General features: G+C 42.5%; 1 protein-coding gene across 1 annotated transcript in view; it reads left to right on the top strand.

Annotated features, from left to right (window-relative positions):
- IL1RAPL2 (interleukin 1 receptor accessory protein like 2) overlaps positions 1-23,527 on the top strand; it is a gene marked incomplete at both ends in the record, with an annotated part of 258,875 nt that overhangs the window by 27,965 nt on the left and 207,383 nt on the right. The window lies entirely within an intron of this gene.

Raw genomic sequence — 23,527 nt, 5'->3', positions numbered from 1 at the left:
ATAAAGCGGACAGATGTGCTTTGCCTCTCCAGGGAGGAGCTGAACAGCTGCGGTCTGTGGATTATTTATGTATATCTAAATATTTTTTACCTGTTTTTAATCATAAGATGGAGGGAGAGGGGGAATAGAATGAAAAGCAGGAAAGTAACAATTTCAAAACTTGGACAACTAGAACCAGAGACCTAAGGAAGAGCATGACATATCTCCTGTTCTTGATATTGTTTTGAATTGTATGTCCGGAAACTTACTGAGTGAGATGTATTTATTTATTAGATTTTTGTCCCACCTTTACTATTTTTATAAATAACTGATGGTGGCAAACATACCTAATACTCCTTCCTCCTGTTTTCCCCACAACAATCTTGTGAGCTGGGTGGGGCTGAGAGAGAGGAACTGACCCAAAGTCGCCCAACTGACTTTCATGGCTTAAGGTAGAACTAGAATTCACCGTCTCCTGGTGATTGGCCCAAAGTCATCCAGCTTGCTTTCATGGCGAAGGCAGGACTAGAGCTCATTGTCTCCTGGTGATTGGCCCAAAGTCACCCAACTTGCTTTCATGGTGAAGGCGGGACTAGAGCGCATCATCTCCTGGTGATTGGCCCAAAGTCACCCAGCTTGCTTTCATGGCGAAGGCAGGACTAGAGCTCATCATCTCCTGGTGATTGGCCCAAAGTCACCCAGCTTGCTTTCATGGTGAAGGCGGGACTAGAGCTCATCGTCTCCTGGTGATTGGCCCAAAGTCACACAGTTTGCTTTCATGGAGAAGGCGGGATTAGAACTTACTGTTTCCTTCTGACTAGCCCAAATTTACCCAACCACCTTTCATGCTAAGGGCGGACTATAATTCTCAATCTCATGATTTCTAGGTTGGCAACTAATCCAATCAATCAATCAATCAATCAATCAATCAATCAATCAATCAATCAATCAATCAATCAAGGATTGCACTTAGAGCACGTATAGCATTGGTTAGAAGTAGGTGTGCAGGAAACTGCCTTTATTTATTTGTTATTTCTGTGTTTTAAGCCTGAAAGGTCAGCTTTTGAGTGCAGAACTTTGTCCTTGAGACTCGGAATAGAAAAATGTGGGTTTTTTTGTGCTCCTTCAGAGAGGAAATATCCCTTGAGTCCAGCCTCGAAGCATTTATGAACTCGGTTGCTTCCTTTTTTTTTTTAATATTGAGCAGCTCCTTGATTAGATAAAAATAAAAGTTGCTTGAGCATTCATTTCTGCTGTGATGCATAACAAATTTATGCAGATTCAGACCAGACTCATCTGCATGTGAAATAGGAGAGGGTGATTACTAACTCAGGCACACCTGTACGGAAGTTTCATTGGGCAAAGATTATGGATGGGCAAAATAAGGTTGAACTGAGCTTGGAGCTCGGTAAAGTTTAACGGAAGAAATGAGAAGGTTAGGAGTGACCTGGAAGCAGTGACCGGGGCGGGGGGAAGGGGGGAAACTGTCACTGCTTTTTTGGCACTTTAGTCAAGCAAAAAACTTTTCTGTGTCTCTTGAATTGTTGGCTACTAGACTCAGGACCTACACTCAGATAATACCTACAGTTACAACAGAGGTTTATGAGTCAGGGGAATTAGATGCAATTGTTGGGAAAGTTCCCAGTTAAAATGTTAAGGAAGAGTTTTATTACCAATATTTGTAGCTCAGGGTTGAACTGTGGGGTCCTTGGTGCTCTCTGAGCTTGGTGGTTTTCTTGCAGACGTTTCATGACCCAACTAGGTAACATCATCAGTGCTAGAAGGGAGTGGGGCTTGCAGCCTGGAGGAGGAGGAGGAGGAGGAGGAGGAGGAGGATTGTGGGGTCCTTGGTGCTCTCTGAGCTGGGTGGTTTTCTTGCAGACGTTTCATGACCCAACTAGGTAACATCATCAGTGCTAGAAGGGGCTTGCTCTGTTTATATACTAGTGGCTTACCCTGCCAGTGTTCCTGGGAGTGTTTTGGGTGGTCTTCTTTTTATTAGGTTGTATTTCCTGTTTGATTGTTTGTCTGAGTTGGTAGTTCCTTGGCGGGGCATTGTTTGCTGCTTGATTGTTGGTCTAGTGTTAATCCTGGTGTTAATCTCTGCTCATCTGAGTGTTAGTTACTGAGGAGGAGATGTTTTGGTCTCCTCCTTTGTTGTGTGGGCCATATCTCCCTTTGACAAACCTTCAAAGCACTCCTTTAGACAGAGCAAACCCCTCTCTCTTCTAACACGGATGACACCACCTAGTTAGGTAATGAAACGCCTGCAAGGAAACCACCAAGCTCAGAGAGCACCAAGGACCCCACAAGTAAATAAATAAATACTGCCAAGCAGGGTGGAACTGTCAAGCAAGCTAGGCTTGCAGAGGGGAACATGGTCTGCAAGTTGTAGCTGAATCTTGAATGAATGAGATTTCGGAGGAATTGGACGTAGCTGACTTTCTGCCCTCACCAACGATTGGGACAAGAGTGTGCCAGAAATAAATAAATAAGAGAAGATGGAACATCCAGGCAGAATTAAAAACAAACCAACAAACATGCACATCTCCGTGGGGAGTTGGAGGATGGATGTTAGCAAGAGAATATGCAATGAATCGTTAACGCTGCAACTTTGTGCACGCTTAATTGAGAGCTGAACTCCAGAGGAGCTGCTTCTGAGCAGATACTGTATGTGATTTTACTCTTTCATGGGAAAGCGTTAGAGAATATCCCAGATTATTAACGCCGGCTAATGAATTATTTCAAAAGCAGACAGATTTATCCTCCCCTCTTAAGGAACAAACTGAGACCACCCCTTTTGACGGACGCGGTTCCCGAGGAGGCCTGTTGGCATCTAAATTAATGCCACATAGTCCAAACCATCACTATAACTCCAAACTGATTTATACTGCCCCAAAATTGCCACTTCAAATATTAAATAGTGTTTAATTAACTGCTTCAAGAGTGAAAAGTGAGACCCTACTGTGGATGATCTAAAACAAGCCGACATCAAACAATCAGTATTACTTAACACCATGTCACCATCTAAGAATGGAAACATGAAAGACTTGTTAACCTGGTGCCCTCATTATTGTTCCATGCCAGGTTCCCCAGAGTTAAGATGTTCAGTCTGTTTGCTAGGGGTTGTTTTTTTTTTGAAATCTTCCAATCATTGTTACCTTCCTAGATCTACTAATAGTTTTTTTTTGCTTGGGATGCTTTTTTGACAAAGTGGTTACAAATGGAAGGTTGCTCACTTGTGACGTTACAATTCTCATCTCTCTCTGCTGATAGTCTTCAGAGCTGTAGAACGTTGGCTTGTTTTCCAAAAGGTCAGATGCAAAGCTGTTCTTAACACCCCCACCCCCTCCTCCTCACCTGAAGTTTTGGAGACCTTTATAGCCTGCCAAGAAAAGACAATGCTTGCTTCTATTAAGGTTTGCTTTTGCGTCATGCAGCAGTCCAAGCAGTGACTCATAGGACCTTGTAGCCAGAAGGGCCTTTGATATCAAAAGGAAAATGCACATGACAGAATAACCAAACGAATACCATCAAGACTTTCCTTTGGACTTGCGTGAGGTGTGGAATCACACCAAGGGGGAATAAGAGGCAGTGATTCTGAGAGTAAGTCAAAGTGGATTTGAGACAAAGAATTGAGGCAGTTACTACCCAAACTTTGAAACTAAACATTAAGAAAACCAAGATCATGGCATCCAACCCTCTCAATTCCTGGCAAATAGATGGGGAAGGAATGGAGGTAGTGACAGATTTTATTTTCCTGGGCTCCAAGATCACTGCAGATGGGACTGCAGCCAAGAAATTAAAAGATGCTCCTAGGGAGGAAAGCCATGGCAAATCTAGACAGCACACTAAAAAGCAGAGACGTCACCCTGCCAACAAAAGTGCATATAGTCAAGGCTATGGTCTTCCCAGTTGCAATGTATGGCAGTGAAAGTTGGACCATAAGAAAGGCTGAGTGCCAAAGAATTGAAGCCTTTGAACTATGGTGCTGGAGAAGACTCCTGCGAGTCCCTTGGACTGCAAGGCAATCAAACCGGTCAGTCCTAGAGGAGATCAACCCTGACTGCTCTTTAGAAGGCCAGATCCTGAAGTTGAAACTGAAATACTTTGGCCACCTAATGAGAAGGAAGGACTCACTGGAGAAGAGCCTAATGCTGGGAAAGGTTGAGGGCAAGAGAAGAAGGGGATGACAGAGAATGAGGTGGCTGGATGGAGTCACTGAAGCAGTAGGTGTGAGCTTAAATGGACCCCAGAAGATGGTAGAGGACAGGAAAGCCTGGAGGAACGTTGTCCATGGGGTCGCAATGGGTTGGACGCAACTTCACAACTAACAACTACCCAAACTGCATCCCAAAGGTGCTTTTTTCACGAGGCAACTGGACTTCCTTGTTTTTTTCTTTGAAGACATTTCGCTTCTCATCCAAGACGTTTCTTCGGCTCTGACTGGATGGTGGGGAATGGGAGGACTCCTTGCAGACCGCTGGTCATTTGCCATTTTCAGCTGCTCTTAAATGGCCTCAATGACTCTCCAAAAGAAGGCAAATGACCAGTGGTCTGCAAGGAGTATAAATCCTCCCATTCCCCACCATCCAGTCAGAGCTGAAGAAGCTTCTTGGATGAGAAGTGAAACGTCTTCAAAGAAAAAGAAAGACAAGACAGTCCAGTTGCCTCTTGAAAAAGCACTTTTGGCATGATCTGCCTTTGGTTTTGCTGCTCTCCATTGTCTTATCTTCCTAACAATGGAAAGTAAATGCATTTTGACTAGCAGGGACTCCAGTTTTGCGACATGGGATCTTCTTGCCTCTGTTGTGCCAAGCAACAATATTGGAGCTGGGACAACATTGGTAAGAAAGGCAGCTAAAAGAGGCCACTTCGTATCCATAGCTGATTTGACCAGGAGTTCATGGAGGAAAAGAATGAGCACTGATTGGAAAAAATGATGAGATGCAGTTTCTGAAGTGAGCTAAGCAGGCAGCTTGCAAAGCTGGAGCAGAAACGCTTAACGGTACGCCGATGGAGAGCTAAGCCAGGCGGGTAAGGTGGAAGGACAGGACTGCAGCCAATTCCTTGCCATGCCAGGTGGTAGGTTGATCAATAGCTGTTGGGAATTATCAACACTTCCATTCAAGCCCCCAGATCAGTCGGGCCCTTGCGGAAAGGAAATTGTGTTGACAGCCCAAACGACCCTCGCTAACCACCAAGGGAGATGCAGAGGTCTTTTGGAGAAAGAGTGTGTGTTAGAAATTGTAGAGAATATTCGTAGGTTGCAGATTTTGGCAGTGATTTGCCTTCCAAGCTTGAGGATTAGCTACATAAATCTTTCCTTCCCGAGTCTGCCATCTTGTTTATTAAGTGGGTTGGACATTTGCAACCATTTTGCGGGGTTTTCAAGTCCTTCTTCTATTGAGCAGACAGAGGAATACTCTTCCCTTTGAGTGACGTGTGTGTGGCTGCACTCCAGAAAGTAAGCAGAGCAGAAGATAGAAGAGGATGACATCAGGTCATAGCCTAAATTTGACCTCAGCTCAGTTCATACACACACGCACACATACATGCCTACATAATTAATGCGATTAGTCCTTGTGTATATGTTTAGATATCAATAAAGGAGGATATTTGTAGCTTAGGGTTGAAATGAGGGGTCCTTGGTGGTTTCTCAGCTTGCTTGTTTTCTTGCAGACATTTCATTATCCAAACTAAGTAACGTGATCAGTGCTAGACTAGCACTGATCATGTTACCTAGTTGGGTAATGAAACGTCTGCAAGAAAACAACCAAGCTCAGAGAGCATCAAGGACCCCTCATATATTTATTTTCTTTTCTCTTATTCAACACACGTTGAGGGCAACTCCTGATAGGACACTGGAAGCTTTGAAGGCCAGGTGTGAGCCCGCATTTCACATCTCTTCACAATGCAATTAACTCATTTTTTGGCTGAAATATTTTATTCAGTCGGAAGATAAAGCTTTGAAACTATCGGTTGCTTTCATTCCCTTCAATTTTCCCCCCTACTAAAAGCGGATTGTATTTATGATTTAAGTTCTGAATGTCCATCCAATTATTGTGAAACCATTGAAAGAAATATTTGCTGTGGTATAAGCAAACAAAGATGTACCGGATAAATGCTTAATTTGGCTTATTTTGAAGATCCCCAAGAGTGGGGATTTCTGCCACCCATCCTAGTGCAGTGAGCGGTTTTATTGCTTGTTCTACAATAAAATCAAGAACTTTAATGAGCTTCCGAAGTTTCCATTCCTCTTGGATCGATCCGAAGAGACCACTAATTGTGATATATAAAATATTGCTAATATTTTGTTACTGACATTGCAAACTGAGGTTTGTAGGAAAATGCTTTCCTAGCAAGCTGTGTTGCCTTGGTTGCTCGGAGCCGCTTCTGGATAACCAGATAAAGGAATTTTTTTTTTTTGCAAAGCAGAAGTTTGAAAATAAAATTTAAAAAAAACAACCAAGGAAAATGCCAATTCTAAGTGAGGGCGAAAGAAGGTTTTAAAGTCAGATATACACAGCTTCTAAAAAGCACAAAGAAGGGTTTGCAGTTGAGCCGTAATCCGAGGATTACTGAACAGCAGATGTTAAAGCAATGTTTGCCAGATGTTTAACTGAAGTGTTAAACCCAGGCTGTCCTCCTTTATTTCAAGAGGATTTTGCTGTGCATGTTCAGTATAGCTGAACCAACAACCCATAAATGATCTTAAAGCAATAATCGCTCAGATTATAATTCTAAGCACATTTAATCAAATAAAGGACCACCCTGAACCAAACTAGACATGAAGGTAGTTATATGATTTTTAAACTGCCTGAATCTTTTAACACGTAGATAAATCATCTTAGTCAGGATAGGAGCAAAAGATGACACCCACGGTAAAAATGTCGGGCTTCTGATGTCTACAGAGATACCTTTTGTGCTAAATGTTGCTTTTCTAAACAAGTGAAAAACATACTGAAATTATCTCTGGTGTGTGATTTTTTTTTTAAAAAAAGTAGCTTCTCTAGTCTAGAGACCGTTTTTCACCGTTATGGTCTTTGCAGCGTCCCCATGATCATGTGATTGAAATTCAGATGCTTGGCAACTGATTCATATTTATGACCGCTGCTGTTTTCCAAGGTCACGTGATCCCCTTTTGTGACCTCCTCGCCACTGAGGTCAGTGGAGAAACCAAGTTCACTTAACAGCTGGGTTACTAACTTATCAGCCGCGGTGATCCACTTAGCAACTGTGGCAAGAAACTTCATAAAATGGGGCAAAGCTCACTTATTATTTATTTTATTTTATTAATTAGATTTCTATACCGCCCTGTTCCCGAAGGACTCAGGACTTAACAAATGTCTCACTTAACAACAGCATTTTGGGGCTCAACTATGGTTGTACGTCGGGGAGTTGTATGGTTGTATCGCTTCACAATGTTTTGCAGCTGTCTCTAAACGGTTTACGTTGTTGTTAGTTGTGAAGTCGTGTCCGCCCCATCGCGACCCCATGGACAACGTTCCTCCAGGCCTTCCTGTCCTCTACCATCTTCTGGAGTCCATTTAAGCTCACACCTCCTGCTTCAGTGACTCCATCCAGCCACCTCCTCCTCTGTCGTCCCCTTCTTCTATTGCCCTCAATCTTTCCCAGCATTAGGCTCTTCTCCAGTGAGTCCTTCCTTCTCAGGAGGTGGCCAAAGTATTTGAACGGTTTATGGCATCAGCATATTTATTTATTTATTTATTTAGTTACATTTATATACCGCCCTATTCCCTGAGGACTCAGGGTGGTTTACAGGGAATTAAAAAATCCACCATACAAAAGTTAAAAAACCAAATTAAATTAAATTATTCTACCCCCAACAATCTGGGTCCTCATTTTACCAACCTTGAAAGGATGGAAGGCTGAGTCAACCTTGAGCTGGTCAGGATTGAACTGCTGGCAGTTGGCAGAGTTACAGAAGGAAGGAAGGAAGGAAGGAAGGAAGGAAGGAAGGAAGGAAGGAAGGAAAGAAAGAAGGAAGGAAGGAAGGAAGGAAGGAAGGAAGGAAGGGAGAGAGGGAGGGAGGGAGGAAGGAAGGAAGGAAGGAATGGAGGGAGGGAGGGAGGGAGGGAAGGAAGGAAGGAAGGAAGAGCAATTGCAGTAGCACTTAAGACTTATATACTGCTTCACAGTGCTTTACAGCCCTCCCTAAGCAGTTTGCAGAATCAGCCTTTTGCTCCCCTCCCACAAAATGGGTCCTTGTTTTACTGACCCCAAAAGGTTGGAAAGCTGAGTCAATCCCCAGCCCCATCAGGATTGAATTCCAGGCTGCGGGCAGAGTTAGCCTGCAATACTGCATTCTGGCCACTGCACCACCAGGGCTCCCATCTTCCTTAGAGCATTTTAATTGAAAGAGCATCGTATCTGAAGAAATGAGAAGCAATTGCTGTTGGGAAATTGTGATGGATTGATCGTGCAAGAATGCAGCCCGTCAGTGAAAATGGCTATTGTTGATCCCTATCAATGTTGAATTGATTCAAAAGTCTCTGCTGTTTTGCGAAAGTTGCACAGTGTGGCTCGGGAAGCATTTTTATTTTTCATGTCCTTGCGTAAAGTATGGGAAACGGTAATGGGAAAAAAAAAACACCGCCCTCTTCCCATCCTAATTAGCTAGGTCAATTCTGTACAGTTCACAAATTAGCCAGTCTCCAGTGAGTCGGTGTGCTGCTACTCAACGTTACGTTCTTCTCCTATTGGATGTAATAGCCACAATTTGCTGTGTGAAGGATTTGCAGCACAAGTGGTCTAAGCTGACAAAATGTTTGCACAATCTGAGTAATGAATAAATTAGGGAACAGTATGATCTGTGTGTAAACATTAGGCGAACAGAGGTTGGGGGGGAAATCAAATCGGCTCTGTTTGGGAGGAGTTGCTCACCAAAATCTGTTCAATCTGTTCATTGTGCTTTTCTAAGCCAGGTCATACAGAGGTGAAATGATGGCTATATTGGATGGTGGTTGTGGAACCTGAGAGACACAGTGGAATTTGAATGGTCTAGAACAGGGCTCTTCAAACTTGGCCCTTTTATGACTTGTGGACTTCAACTCCCAGAATTCCTCAGCCAGTGTGGCACTCTGGCTGAGGAATTCTGGGAGTTGAAGTCCACAAGTCATAAAAGGGCCAAGTTTGAAGAGCCCTGATCTAGAACAGCCTCCATTTTTGTGAGGTTTAAATTCTTGAGCCTTTTGTGGTGGTGGGGGGGTTTAAAGCAAAAGTAACAGGGAAGATCTATGTAGAGTTTAGAGTAGGGGTCCCCAACCCCCAGTTCATGGACTGGCACCGGTCTGCAGCATGCCAGAAACCACTTCATTCAAACAAGGGAAGTCCCATCTGCGGGATGCAGGCACAACATGAAACCTCACCCTCTTTAGACCGCGGAAAACCCTCTCTCCACGGAACCGGTCCCTGGTGCCCCAAAGGTTGGGGGCCTCTGGTTTAGAGTAATAATTGTATTATTGGAATGAGAAGGATAAACTGCTCTGAAGAGTTTTTGGCTGGAGTGACATATAAGAACAGAATAAATAATAATGAATAAATAGCGGAGGTGAGCATTGCAATTTAGAAACCTTGGAACTGCACAGTATTGAACACTGTGCAAACATTGCAGAGTCTCCTAGAGATAGATAATATGGGATCTCTTTATTCTTGTCGAGATTTGTGCCTTATCTACTTTTCATTCTTTAAAGCTCCTTTCTCTTTATATTCATTTGTGTGAGTGTGTGGGTACACATACGCTAGACATAATAAGATGCTTTGTAAACACCAGCCTCCAGCCTGTGTAAATGTGTTACAGTGTGTGGGCGTGTAGGTCTTTTCTGCCTTGGATATCAAATTATCTTGGACCAATTCTGTTCATCGCCTTTCCTTCTCTTGCAGAAGACAAGTCTTGCATAGTTACCAAATCAAAAGAATATAAGAATAACAGACTAACAGAGTTGGAAGGGACCTTGGAGGACCCCCTTCTTAGGCGGGACACTCTATCACATTTCAAACAAATGGATGTCCAATCTCTTCTAAAAACCCTCACCCATAACCTCTGAAGGCGTCATTCCACTGTTTGATTGTTCAGTACAAGAATGGAATGGAACAGAACAGAACAACAGAACAGAACAGAATAGAACAGAACAGAATTCTTTATTGGCCAAGTGCGATTGGACACACAAGGAATTTGTCTCCAGTGCATTCCTTGCCTGGAAGGAAACCTTCTTCAAAATATTGCTAATCACATTCGTTCATTTTTCTGCCCGACTAATACACCTCGCCCTTTGCAATTGGCATGCATTTATGATGGTTGCAATATACCAGGGCCACCTAATCACCATTTGCGATCTTTCCAGATGACTTCTGACTGTGTGATTCACTTGATACCTGCAGTGATTCTCTTAACAACCATGGTGGCATGACAGTATCTCCCATGGACGTAGTCACCAACCAGTCCCTAAGGCACAGGCTTTTGGGGACTAAAGACTCTTGGTCATCACTAGCCAACTGTCCAATTAACTATGCTGGTTCATTCATGGGGTGATCTGTTTATTTGTCAGCTTTAAATCCTCTGAAACGCAGTGACATCCACCTAGTTAGATATTTTATAGAATTGGACTCTCTTCAGAATATAAATTTATCTTATCAAGTTCATATCACTGTGGTTAGTTCTGAGAAATATCAGCGCAGCGGGATGAGAAGGCAGAGAGAACCAGGTAGAGCAAACAGCAATGATTTCAACTTTTTTTTTTTTTACTTATAGGAAAGTCTTGTCCCACAATAAGTGGATGAAACAAAGCAATTTGTCACTAAAGTCCCAGTGCTGAATATGCCCTTATACGATCTGGGCATTAGGAAGCATCGCAACCTGTTTATGCAAGCAGCATTCTGCTCAAATGTTCAGACACATCTTACTACTGAGTTCCCTAGGATAGGTGTATTCAGATGTTTTGATCATAGTGAATTGACCCTTTTATGATTGTTTTATGCTGCCGCTCCTGTTCTCCAAATTCCCTTCTTCAATTTTTCTGATGACTGGCAGTTCACCCTGACTTTTTCTTGTGGAAGAGGTGGATCTCCTTCTTAGTTCACAGGTCACTCGCTGCTGCTCAGGGTGGCATTAATAGCTTTCCATTCAGAGGTCCAAAGACAATCTCTGTGTAGGATCTGTGCTCTGCAGCTGAATTGAAGCCACTTTCATTATTATTATTTTTTTTAACCTCCACAATTTGGACTGACTTTTAGCTGAGGAAAACGCTTAGCCCAAAATGTCAAAGGGTAACAGCCACAAATCTTGAAAACCAGCTTGTCTTATTTTGCCAGTTGGCCTCTGAACCACTAAACGGAATGTTGAGGATTAATAGCCATAAGGTCAACCTTCCTCTCTGCAGATAAAGTTTATTTTAGTGTCTTCTTCGGCTCTCTGCAAGATATTTTCTTAAGGCTGGGTTTGGCTGTTCATATAAGGGCCTTAAATGGGCTTTTGAAATTCTCAACCAAATTTGAGTAGACTAACTACTTTTAAAGACTTCAACAAAGAGACATTCTCCAGCAATTTTTAAAGGGTGGAGATGGCAGCAGCATTACTTTTGCAAAATTCCCAAGGGAAATGCTTCCTCTCCTGACCTTTGATCAACGCTTGGGAAGGAAGGATGGGTTTGACCACTGCAGAGAGAATCATGCAAGGGAAGTCAGGATCTTCCTGCATAATGCATCCATAGGCTCCTTTGTAATGGAATAAGTACACCATCTTCCATCCATGAGAAATGCTCTGAAATTTTCTTTTTCCTTGGAAAGAACTCTTAAAGTGGTTTTGAAAAATCAAACTGAATAAAAAAAATGCTGGAAAAATAGCGGTGTCCAGTTTTTTTGGCATTAGCCTTGGCAGCTGGCATTGATAGGACCTGGAAGTGCAAAATCTGGTTGGCACCAGATTTTTAATTCCCAAAGAGTGACACGTACAACGGCACTCCAGGAAGTTAAGTCATTTTTCTTCAACTTTAGAATTGGAAGCATACATCATTCTTTGGCCCTGAGAGATGAAGTTTGGAAAGTATAAGAATAGCTGATACTTTGGTTGATTTGTGGCTTGTAGCATCAAAGAATGATTGTGAATGTTGGCAGCAGACAGATGAATCAGCACACAGGGGAAGTTGGTGGTTGCAGCACCTTGGAGAGCTCCTCAGACGTGCCTGTTATCATGAAGGCTGGTAGTGACCTTGTAGGACTCTCTACCCCTCTTCAGGTTAAAGAAAGACACAGATAGCCCTCAACCTATGACTGAAGTTACGATGCACCTCCCTGGAGCTAGGTATGACTTGTTTTCAGAGTTATAACAACTACACACCTACCCATAGTCACATGATTATATTTTGGGTGTTGTCAACTAGCTCACCTTTCTGGTTCTATTTGGAACTTTGCTTTAGCAGGACCCAACTTTCAGCAATACAAGTTATTTAGTCTGAAGGCTAAACCATGTGAGGAATGTTTGAGGGGACTAGGTATGTCTAGTCTAACAAAGAGAAGGACTAGGGCTGATTTGATAGCAGTCTTCCAGTATTTCAGGGGCTCTTACAGAAATGAGAGGGTCAACCTATTCTCCAAAGCATCTGAGGGCAGGACAAGAAGTAACGAGTGGAAGATTATCAGAGAGAGAAGCAACCTAGAACTAAGGAGAAATTTCCTGACAGTGAGAACAATTAATCAATGGAACAACTTGTCTTCAGAAGTTGTGGGTGCCCCATCACTGGAGGTTTTCATAAAGACATTGTTCAGCCTTTTGTCTGGAATAGTGTAGGGTCTCCTGCTTGAACAGAGGTTTGGACTAGAAGACCTCCAAGGTTCTTTCCAAACCTATTCAATGTTCTTTGTTGACTTCTGACAAAAAGGTCCTTCTTATCTCCCAGGGAAACATTTCTCTTTGTTTTCCCCCTAAAAAATCCTGATTATTATTATTTTACTTTTCATATAATACATCCATTTTTCCTGCATTTCCTTTCCCCCCATTCCTTTTATTTGTTTTAATTTCCCTGCTGCTTAGTGGACATGTTGGCTATTCCTACTGGCTGTGTGAAACAATCAGCTCAGCCAGTTGGCTGAGCCACCCCTGGAAGCAATTTCCACACTGTCCTCCCCCCCGCCTCAATAAAACAGGGTCTGTGATTGTCACGGTCTTTCAAATGTGTGTATGATAATTGCTTCCTCCGCTATCTTTTGAGGACAGCGAAACTCAATTAATATGTTTGCATGTTTTCAGATCTTAACATCGCAAATAGGCAATTATTCTCAAGATGACATAACACATAGGGAGGGATTTAACAAAACAATGAGAAGTGTACACTTTGGGCAAAACAAAAAAAAAAGAGAGCGAGAGTGAGAAAAGCTGTTGTGTTGGAAATAAATCTCTCGATTCAACTGCATTAGTCACTTGGATTTGGCCAAACGCACAAGGGAACATTTTGATTGAATTGTACTGCACGAGTTAAATCCTGGGTATTGGCATTGAAAACAGTAACTTGTCACTTTAGCAAATGGAAGTTTCTACCACAGCTGCCTCTTAGCCAACTGGGCAATCCAGTCGGTCCAAGACAGCCTTGAATATTACATCCGAGTTGAACAACGTCCTTTATTTGGCTTCGAAACTGCTGTTGTTAGATGTTGTTAATGGTACAATGGAGAGAACTAACACAAGGGCCTCCTACGGCGAGCAGTTAACAGAGATGGAAATTATTCCCATTATTATATTTCAGTACTGCCCTGCAGCTGAAAGTCTCTGGATGGTTCACAGAATAGAACCAAACTCGTCAAACGCCATAACGCCATTTTATTTTTATTTTTATTTTAATTCTTGCATTTGTTGGTAGCATGGTTGCAATTTGAAAAAAAAAATATGCTGGCCCTTTTGCAGGCAGACCTTGACTTATGGACCACAAGGGAGCCCAGAATTGATGTTGCTAAGTGAGGACATTGGGTACACGGTTGTTAAGTGAACCCCCCATTGAGTTTGCTTGTCATAAGGTCACAAAAGGGGATCACATGACAACCCCCCTGGGACACTGTGACCATCATAAATATGAACTGGTTGCCAAGTGTTCGAATGTAAATCACATGACCGTGGGAGGCTGGAACAGCCGTAAGTGTGAAAAATGGTCTTAAGTCCCTTTTTTCAGTGCCGTTGTAACTTTGAACAGTCACAAAATGAACTATTGTAAGACAAGGACTACCTGCTGTTTCTTCTCTGCAGCACAGCTGTCATGGTTCTGACAGATGAAACTCTTCAAAGAGCTTCAAGGCATTGTTTACCTTAAAGAATCTTTATTTGAGTAGCATAGCATCGGGACTTACATAGTCGAAGCCAAATCTGAGATCCCCTCCCCTGAGCACATAGTATCAAAGCACAATTCCCTCCTCCAGTTGACAGTCATAAATCACATTCCCCAATTAGTTTGAAACGCAGGCTCTCCCTCCAGTTCTCCACCTGCCATTTCTTATCATCTCTTATTTCAATAACCTTGGTTCTCACACTAGGTTCAGTATTGTTATGTCTAGATAAACTCTCATGCACATTCCTCCCCCCAGCATCATCTAACTCTAACTCTAACTCTAAGAGTAAAACATAAGAAGAAAATGGTTGCATCTCCATCTGTTGTCAAAGCAAAAACATCCAATGTTAGCAGGGTTGACAACAGCACTGCGTGCAGTGTAGCTGTGACCTCCCAATCTCTTTGGTGCAATGTCTCCCCAGCAAGTCCATTTATCTGCTAGGCTTTGCAAATGTGGTTACCATTTGGTGCTTGTTGTAACACTCTTGCATTTCATGGGTAAGAGTCAATTTTTTACTTCTTCAACTAAACCAGACCAAACCAGCTTCTGTGCCGCATTTTGTAAAGTCCATTAATGTCCTAATATCACTTTGACCAACCTCTCCCACATTCCCCCCAACCTCCCCCGCCACCAAAACAACAACAACAGCAAACACTCTCCAGGACTTCAGAACTTAGAATGTAGAATAACAGAGTCACTAAACGAACTGTTGTAATCTGAGGACTATCTGTATTGTTTTTCTATTCTATTCTAATTCTATTCTGTTAGCTGGCCTTCTGGAGCTATTGGCTTTTCACTGAAAAGAAAAATCCCATTTAGCAGGGTTGTTTTTTTTTGACATCTTGCATTCCGCCAGCTCTTCCCTAACTGTCTCTGCCATTTCTGCTCCTGGTATGGAGCTGTTAATTTACCAATTTTGAAAGGATTTTTATCTAATAAAAAGAGCAGCCCCTAAGAGGCTGTATTTCATTTCTGACACAGAGATGTAGTTATGACAACATAATGTCAAGTATCTGTAATAGAGCTTAGAGGTGCACTGGAGACAAACCAAAATTGGAGGCCTCTCGGGAAGCAAGGAAAGGGGGAAATTGTCGACTTGCATCCTTGCAGTGTGTAAATGTCCAATTTCCTTTGAGGGAGAGGACCTTCCATTCTTCCAGAAATTGTGGGTGCTCCATCGCTGGAAATTTTCAAGAAGAGACTGGACAATCACCTGTCTGAGATGGTATAGGTTCTCCTGCTTGAACAGGGGGCTGGACTAGAAGACCTCCAAGGTCCCTTCCAGCTCTATTCTATTCTATTCTATTCTATTCTATTCTGTTCTGTTCTGTTCTGCTCTGCTCTGCTCTGCTCTGCTCTGCTCTATTCTATTCTATTCTATTCTATTCTATTCTATTCTATTCTATTCTATTCTATTCTATTCTATTCTACTCTGCTCTATTCTATTCTATTCTATTCTGTTCTGTTCTGTTCTGCTCTGCTCTGCTCTATTCTATTCTATTCTATTCTATTCTATTCTATTCTATTCTATTCTTTTCTATTCTATTCTATTCTATTCTATTCTATTCTATTCTATTCTATTCTATTCTATTCTATTCTATTCTATTCTATTCTATTCTATTCATCCCATAATTCTATTCTACTCTGCTCTATTCTATTCTGTTCTGTTCTGTTCTGTTCTGCTCTGCTCTGCTCTATTCTATTCTATTCTATTCTATTCTATTCTATTCTATTCTATTCTATTCTATTCTATTCTATTCTATTCTATTCTATTCTATTCTATTCTATTCTATTCTATTCTTTTCTATTCATCCCATAATTCTATTCTACTCTACTCTATTCTATTCTATTCTATTCTATTCTATTCTATTCTATTCTATTCTATTCTATTCTATTCTATTCTATTCTATTCTATTCTATTCTATTCTATTCTATTCTATTCCCATTCTATTCTCTATTCTCTATTCTATTCTCTATTCTCTATTCTATTCAGTCTAGTCTCGTCTGTTCTGTTCTATTCTATTCTGTTCTGTTCTATTCTTTCTGCTTTGGTGGGGGTCACAGGCAGAAATACAACATCTCCAAGGCGAAGGTGTGAACACAACAACTGAGTCTCATGAAGGAATGCTGAATGACTTGGAAGAGGTCAAAGGGCGTGATATAAAATAGATATCATGCATGATTTTACATTCTGATTCTCAGGTGATTGCAGTTACTTCTCCATGTTTCTACAACACCGAGGTCTTTGTCTCAAAGCAGATGTTACATGGAACAGCAAGCCTTGATCATATAAGTGAACTTCAGGAAAATGCTTCTAATTTAAAAAAAAGGTGAGATTTGGAGCCTGCCATGCCATCTTGGCAAGGAATGTTGTTGGCTTTTCACAGCCTTCTGTTGATGCACCAAAGGTTTTCAACTGGAGTCGGTCCAATAACAATATCCTCAGCATATGTTCCTTTATATAGCCACAAACAGTGGATCATATAGCCTCACACCCAAAATATTTCAGTGGTCTAATCTGGAAGTTTCCAGTCACTTTAGTCATTAATATTCTGTTTTTTTTCTTTCTTTCTGATTTTCTATATATACCGAGTTGGCTGAAGGAGAAGGCAAGTGCATTATACCGGAGCTCCATTCATCCTAAATAATGTAGAGTCTTCTATTATTTCTGAGTTTGTGTGTTCGGGGATTATCAACCTGTCTCTATAAATGTATAAAGAAAATGAAGGGAAGGAAGAGAGGAATGTGCAGGGATGAAGTGATGGAAATACTGCCATAAGAAGTTTTCTTTAAATGCACTTTGCAGTCATGGAAGATTGCATTGGTTTCTGGGAGACCTGCTGCTTATCAATAATGAAACTATTGATCAGGTATCACCCTAGGCCAGGTTAGTATGAATGTCTGCTTTGAGAAGCCACAATTTCTAGATTTTTAGTGGCCTCATATAAATGACCAGATGACTTAACTTCAGTAAAAAAAAATTCAGAACTTTACCAGTGAAATAAAATACAAACTCAGTGCATTATCCCTAGGATAATATCTATTTTGCTTTACCTGTTTTACCTCTTCTGCCCCCACCCCCCCAAAAAAATACCTAAACAGATATTCCAAAAGGTTGATGTGTACTTTGTGGCTCAACACAACTGTCCCCTAGTGGATACAGTGTGAAATGAACAAAGAAAGAGAGAAAAAAAGACAGTTACTAAGTAGGATGTGCCTGCTTTTACGACCATTTTGCTACAATTGTTAAGCGAACCAATGCCTTTTCAGCAAATAAAGTTTCATGATTTTTCAGAGGGGTGCTGAGAGAACCGAAGGCGCCCAGAAGAACATTTTAAGATAAAAGCAAGCCTTTTGTTATACAGGTTGAAAATGAAGTTTAGGCTGGCGTTTCTTGAATGCCGGGGAAATGAGATTTCCATTAAGCGTTCTTCCTGAGGAAAAAAAAAATCTAACAATGGCAACCCCATTCATGACTAACCATTCTGGATGCTTTTGTGTTGCGGTTTAATGAGGCTTTGCTGTGAGTTGAGACCCAGACCTCGGCTCCTTTTTGTGATGATCACTTTTACCCTGGCCGGATGAGCAGTGGCGTAGCGTGGGGGGGGTGCAGGGGGGGCCGGCCGCACCGGGCGCAACATCTGGGGGGGGGCGTGCTCGCACTCGCAGCTCTCTGCCCCTGCCTGGCTCACTCACTCTCTCTCACTGCAGTGCTGGCTGTGCGAATCCGATCCGAGCCGCCGGGTCGCCGCCCACTGTGGAGGGGGGGTGCCAGGCGTGCGGTGCGGTGCGGTGCGGTGCGGAGAGAGAGCGAGGGACTATCTGGGGGAGGGACAGTGCAGCGGCCGCCCAGCGCAAATTACTTGCCTTGCCCCGGGTGCGGACAACCCACGCTACGCCACTGCGGATGAGGGACTGAAGTGCCAACTCTACATTACGCCAGATATATCTCCAATATGACAGGCACGCATCTTACATGTCAAGTACCTTGCTGACAAGTCCTGGTAGATTTACAGATTCTATTACACCTGTATTGAAGAGCTCTTAATCTGGTCTGCAAAAGAAATGGTGCATGCATGTATGTGTGCACTAAAAGGTAAAGGTAAAGGTTCCCCCGCACATGTGTGCTAGTCGTTTCCGACTCTAGGGGCCGGTGCTCATCTCCGTTTCATAGCCGAAGAGCCAGCGCTTGTCCGAGGACATCTCCGTGGTCATGTGGCCGGCATGACTAGACGCCAAAGGCGCACGGAACGCTGTTACCTTCCCACCGTAGTGGTCCCTATTTTTCTACTTGCATTTTTACATGCTTTCGAACTGCTAGGTGGGCAGAAGCTGGGACGAGTAACAGGCGCTCACTCTGCTACGCGGCACTCGGGATTCGACCCGCCAAACTGCCGACCTTCCGATCGACAAGCTCAGCGTCCTAACCCACTGAGCCACCGCGTCCCTTATGTGTGCACTACAAGCAGCCTATTTAATGCATCAGAATCTTTTTGGGGGGAGGTGGGGCAAGATTGTACACGTGCATTTGAAATATTTGAATACTGGGTCCAACTTTTTTTTTTTAATGTATTATACCAATCTATCAACTTTTTCAGAGTAAGTAATGTTACACAAAGTGCAGAAACAATTTAGCGAGGAAAAGAAATAAGGCAAGCAAAAAGGAACACGGGCAAATCTAGTTTACACGATGCACTATATTCTCTAATTTTTTCTCTCTATCCTTGTAAGACCAGGGGTGTCAAACTGCCGTCCCACAGGCCGGTTGTATTAGGCGGAGGCCACGCCCACCCCAGCTCCAGCAACGCAAAAAAAAAAGTCACAATACGTCGCGACACGTCACATTACGCAGCGGGTTTGACACCCATGTTGTAGACTGTTGTTACTTGTACCGCAGTCACAGTCTACTTTGGGTCTAGGACAACTTGCCATAGCTGACTCACCACAGGAGAATTCGTCATGGCCAACTTGTCGTGGGGCAAAAGTTACATAACAACCGAAGAAATGGTGAAATCAAATATTAAAGAAAGGATGCAAGAGAAGGGGCAAAATGAAATGTGAATGACAAAAATTAAAATAATTTTAAAATTATTTTAAATAATGAAATAAAAAGGTTGAATTGTTCTGCACCCAGTTTTCCCGTGGCAAATTGGCCATGGCAAATTGTCCCGTGGTGAGTTGGCTGTGGTGAGCTGACCGTGGCAAGTTGACCATGGCGAATTGTTAATGGAGATTTGGCAGTGGCATGTTATCCCATTCCCTCTCCTTGTCTTTTGCTCTTCTAGCTTGTCAATTCCCTCTTTTTCAGGGGCCTTGTCAATTTCATCCAAAAGACTTGCTCACGCTTCCTCTCCATCCATCCATTCTTCTTTCATACATTTGCTTTGCGGTTCCTTTTTTTTAAAAAAAAAATGCAATTCCATTGCATTTTTATTCATTCTGTCAAGAGAAGCAAAATTGCTTTAGTATATTTATTTTGTTCTGATCAGATGAGCAAATGACTTGACTAAAATTATTTTTTGTATGGATCTCTCCACATCCAGCTATTTATTCTCAGCTCTTTCTAGGTTAACCTATTTTTCTCCCTTAAGAAAAAAATCAGAAGGAAATATTCTAAGACTGTTAGGTCGTAGCTGTTGTTGGCACGAAGGCACCAGTTTTCTGCTTGTCCTTTAACACCGTGCCTTTTTCAGTACTTCCTTTCTATGGCCAACTGTGTTCATCTCCTCCACAATCACCAGAGCAATTATTTTTATTTTTTATTTTAATTCCATTTATATCCCGCCCTTCTCCGAAGACTCAAGGCGGCTTACAAGCTTAGAAGTAGCCTTCATTCTATGTATATGCCTGCTTATTAGGGCTTTCACACATACCCCCAAGCGGCATTATTACAAAGTCAGCTTAATTGCCCCCAACAATCTGGGTCCTCATTTTACCTACCTGGGAAGGATGGAAGGCTGAGTCAACCTTGAGCCTGGTGGGATGCGAACCTGCACTAATTGCAGGCAGCTGGTGTTGCTTAAGGAGGCATTAGCCCACTGCTCCACCAAGGCTCAATTAGCTTCTGTTAAACCAAAAAAAATAGGTGGGATGAACACTGACCTGTATTAGCTTCTGCCAAGCTCTAGAGCTTCCTCGTGTAATGTCGGTGCGTGGGTATATTGTGCTTGTGTGTTAGTGATACAACAGGTGTAGCAAAATACAAAAGGTCAAATTTCCTGACTCTTAAGTCGGCTCAGTGAGGACAGCACACTGGTGTTGCTGGATTCACAGCACAGGCTGATGCATGACAGATGTGGGATGAAGGCAAATGGGATTGTTTTTTTCCTGTTCTTTGTTCCCACACTTGCTGTTCTGACCTTGCATTTCCCTCCAGACATTTTAACCCTTGTTCTCTTTCCTCCACTTTCTCTCCCTGAGTGATCCCTGTTGCTAATGCTGTGAATAAGCAGGGACTTTGCAGGCATCCAGGCTTCTGGCTGGGAGAAGCTGCTGTGGTTCTCCTGCCCTCTTATTTTGCACCCATCAGTCTTTCAGAGTGGGCACTAGGGGAAGCCTTGGGATGCTCGGCACAATTGCCATTGATCAGGCCCAGTTTCTTTCCCCGTGCAGAAAAGGCTTCTGTTTTTCTATTTCATTCTCAGGTTAACTAGAGATCTTCTTTGGAAATTCTCTAGGCCTTCTTTTGAGATTTGATGGTTGGAGATGCAGAAGAAGGTGTAATTGCTAATGTTGGGGGGGGGGGCTTGGGGGTGGAAAAACACCCCACCGCTTCAGCAGCTTTCTTGACTGTGTGCTTCGCTTCTGGAGATGGGGATGGGAATCCTTACTGGGGAAACAACTTGCCTCCAGAAGTTGTGGGTGCCACATTGGATCTACCATTTCAAGACCGCATAGAAGAGGGAGTCAAGCTATTCTCCAAAGCACCAGAATTTAGGACGAGAAGCAACAGATGGAAACTAACCAAAGAGAGAAGCAAACCAGAACTAAGGAGAAATTTCCTGACAGTTAAAACAATTAACCAGTGGAACAACCCGCCTCCAGAAACTGTGAATGTTCCCACACTGGAGGTTTTTAAGAAGAGATTGGACAACCATTTGTCTGAAATGTTATAGGTTTCCTGCCTGAGCAGGGGGTTGGACTAGAAGACCTCCAAGGTCCCTTCCAACTCTGTTACTCTGTTAAATCCTTCATAATGGCTGCCCAATAGGATTTAATTCAGTCTGTATTACCCACAGATAAATAAACACAATGACACCGTGTTACAGGTTAACTCCCACAGCAAATATATTCCTCTTGCTTCCAGGGGGTCTTAATATATTTTGGGTTTTATTGCATACCCTAAATTCATCTTACTGATAGATGGAATGTTCTGCATTCTGGGATGAGCTACTTGGAGCACAGAAGAGAGAGAGTGAAAAGAGAGTAGGGCAGCTGCAAAGCATTCAAGTCAATTTTGCAATGTTTGGAAGAAAAAGGAGGAATCTGAAATTCTAAGGCATTTCTTCCTGCGAAGATGTAGGTCATAAAATTCCTAATCCGCTTATATTCTGCACCCACTCCGGGTGGGAGAATAATCCCGCTTAGCGGTAGCCTTTTGTAGGATTTGGAGGCCATTCAGAAAAATGCAATTCTTTTTTGACCTTTAAATGTAACTCAAGGATTGTTAATTTGTTTAATGCACATATAAAAAAAGCCACAGATGTGTGTATATCTCTTTATATGCCTGACCAGAAAGATGCTTTTCTTGGCAGGCTAAAGCGGACTAAACTAATTTCTCATTTCAAAGTCTTTGTGACAATTCCCCCCCCCCCTTATTTATTCTTACTTGTGCTGTTTCTGCATAGTGCAGGAATATTTTCTCAACCAAGTTGCAATCCCAGAATTACGTTTCCAGCAATAAAAGCCTGCTGAATTCAACAGAATTGACTTTGGCATTAAGCCATACAGGAGTGTACTGTAATTATATCAATTAATTGCAATATTCCAAAGTACGTATGTTGGTCCAGATGCAGGATCCTGAAGTGGTTTGGATAGGAAGAGACTCTGAAATCAAGCTCAGAACAATTCAGGCAAGATGATTTTTCCAGATACCACATACCATCATCATCGTCGTCGTCGTCATCGTCATCATCATCATCATCATCATCATCATCATCAAATTAAAGATCTACCCCCAACATCCTTGCCATCCTCAAGAGCTTAAAGAACTCAAGAGCTTAAACAGCCCTGGTGGCGCAGTGGTTAGAGTGCAGTACTGCAGGCTTATTCTGCTGATTGCCAGCTGCCTGCAATTTGTCAGTTTGATCCTGACCGGCTCAAGGTTGACTCAGCCTTCCATCCTTCCGAGGTTGGTAAAATGAGGACCCAGATTGATGGGGGCAATAAGGTGAGTCTGTAAACTCCTTAGAGAGGGCTGTAAAGCATTGTGAAGTGGTATATAAGTCTAAGTGCTACTGCTATTGCTAACTCTGCCCACTGCCAGAAGTTCGATCCTGACCGGCTCAAGATTTGACTCAGTCTTTCATCCTTCTGAGGTCTGTAAAATGAGGACTCAGATTGTTGGGTGGGGCAAGATGCTGACTCTGTAAACCACTTAGAGAGGGTTGTAAAGCACAGTGAAGCGGTATACAAGTCTAAATTCTGTTGCTAAAGACCTGCTGGCATATTAACCTGGGGACCCAATGGAGAAGTTCAACTCCACCAAAAGGTTCTGTCATACTTTCAATGCTTGGAGAGCTGAGATTGAACTAGACAAGACCTCTTTTGAGCAAGCCTTTTATTATCACAATGTTTGGGCTGAAAAGTCTTCTGTCCACCTCCCCCATGATGTATGTTCTCCTTTGTATATACCTTAACATTCTCCTGCAGTTTTGAGACCTGTTTTCATGTAACTTGATGAATTGTTTTCATTAATCCTTTCTCCAGCGCTCTGCTTGACTTTCTATGCTTCCATTATATATAAAGTGAGGGAATCCTTCCCAGGTTTTTTTTTTGGCTTTTTAAGTAATGTCATGGTGAGGTGGAGAGTCTTGTCCTTGAGAAGGTGCTGGAGAAGATCGTCTTCCTTTGGAAAAATTCAGTAAAAATCCATCCATCCGATTTCTCTGCCCAGCAATGTGGTGGAGCAGTTCAAAAGATCACTTGTACTCAGGTCTTTTAGACCATCTGTGATTCTTTTGTGATGATCTGTACTCATCAAACACATCCAGAT

This window comes from Vipera berus, assembly GCF_964194415.1.
Source record: "Vipera berus genome assembly, chromosome: 11".
Lineage (NCBI taxonomy): Eukaryota > Metazoa > Chordata > Lepidosauria > Squamata > Viperidae > Vipera > Vipera berus.
This window is presented reverse-complemented; position numbering and strand designations above follow the sequence as displayed.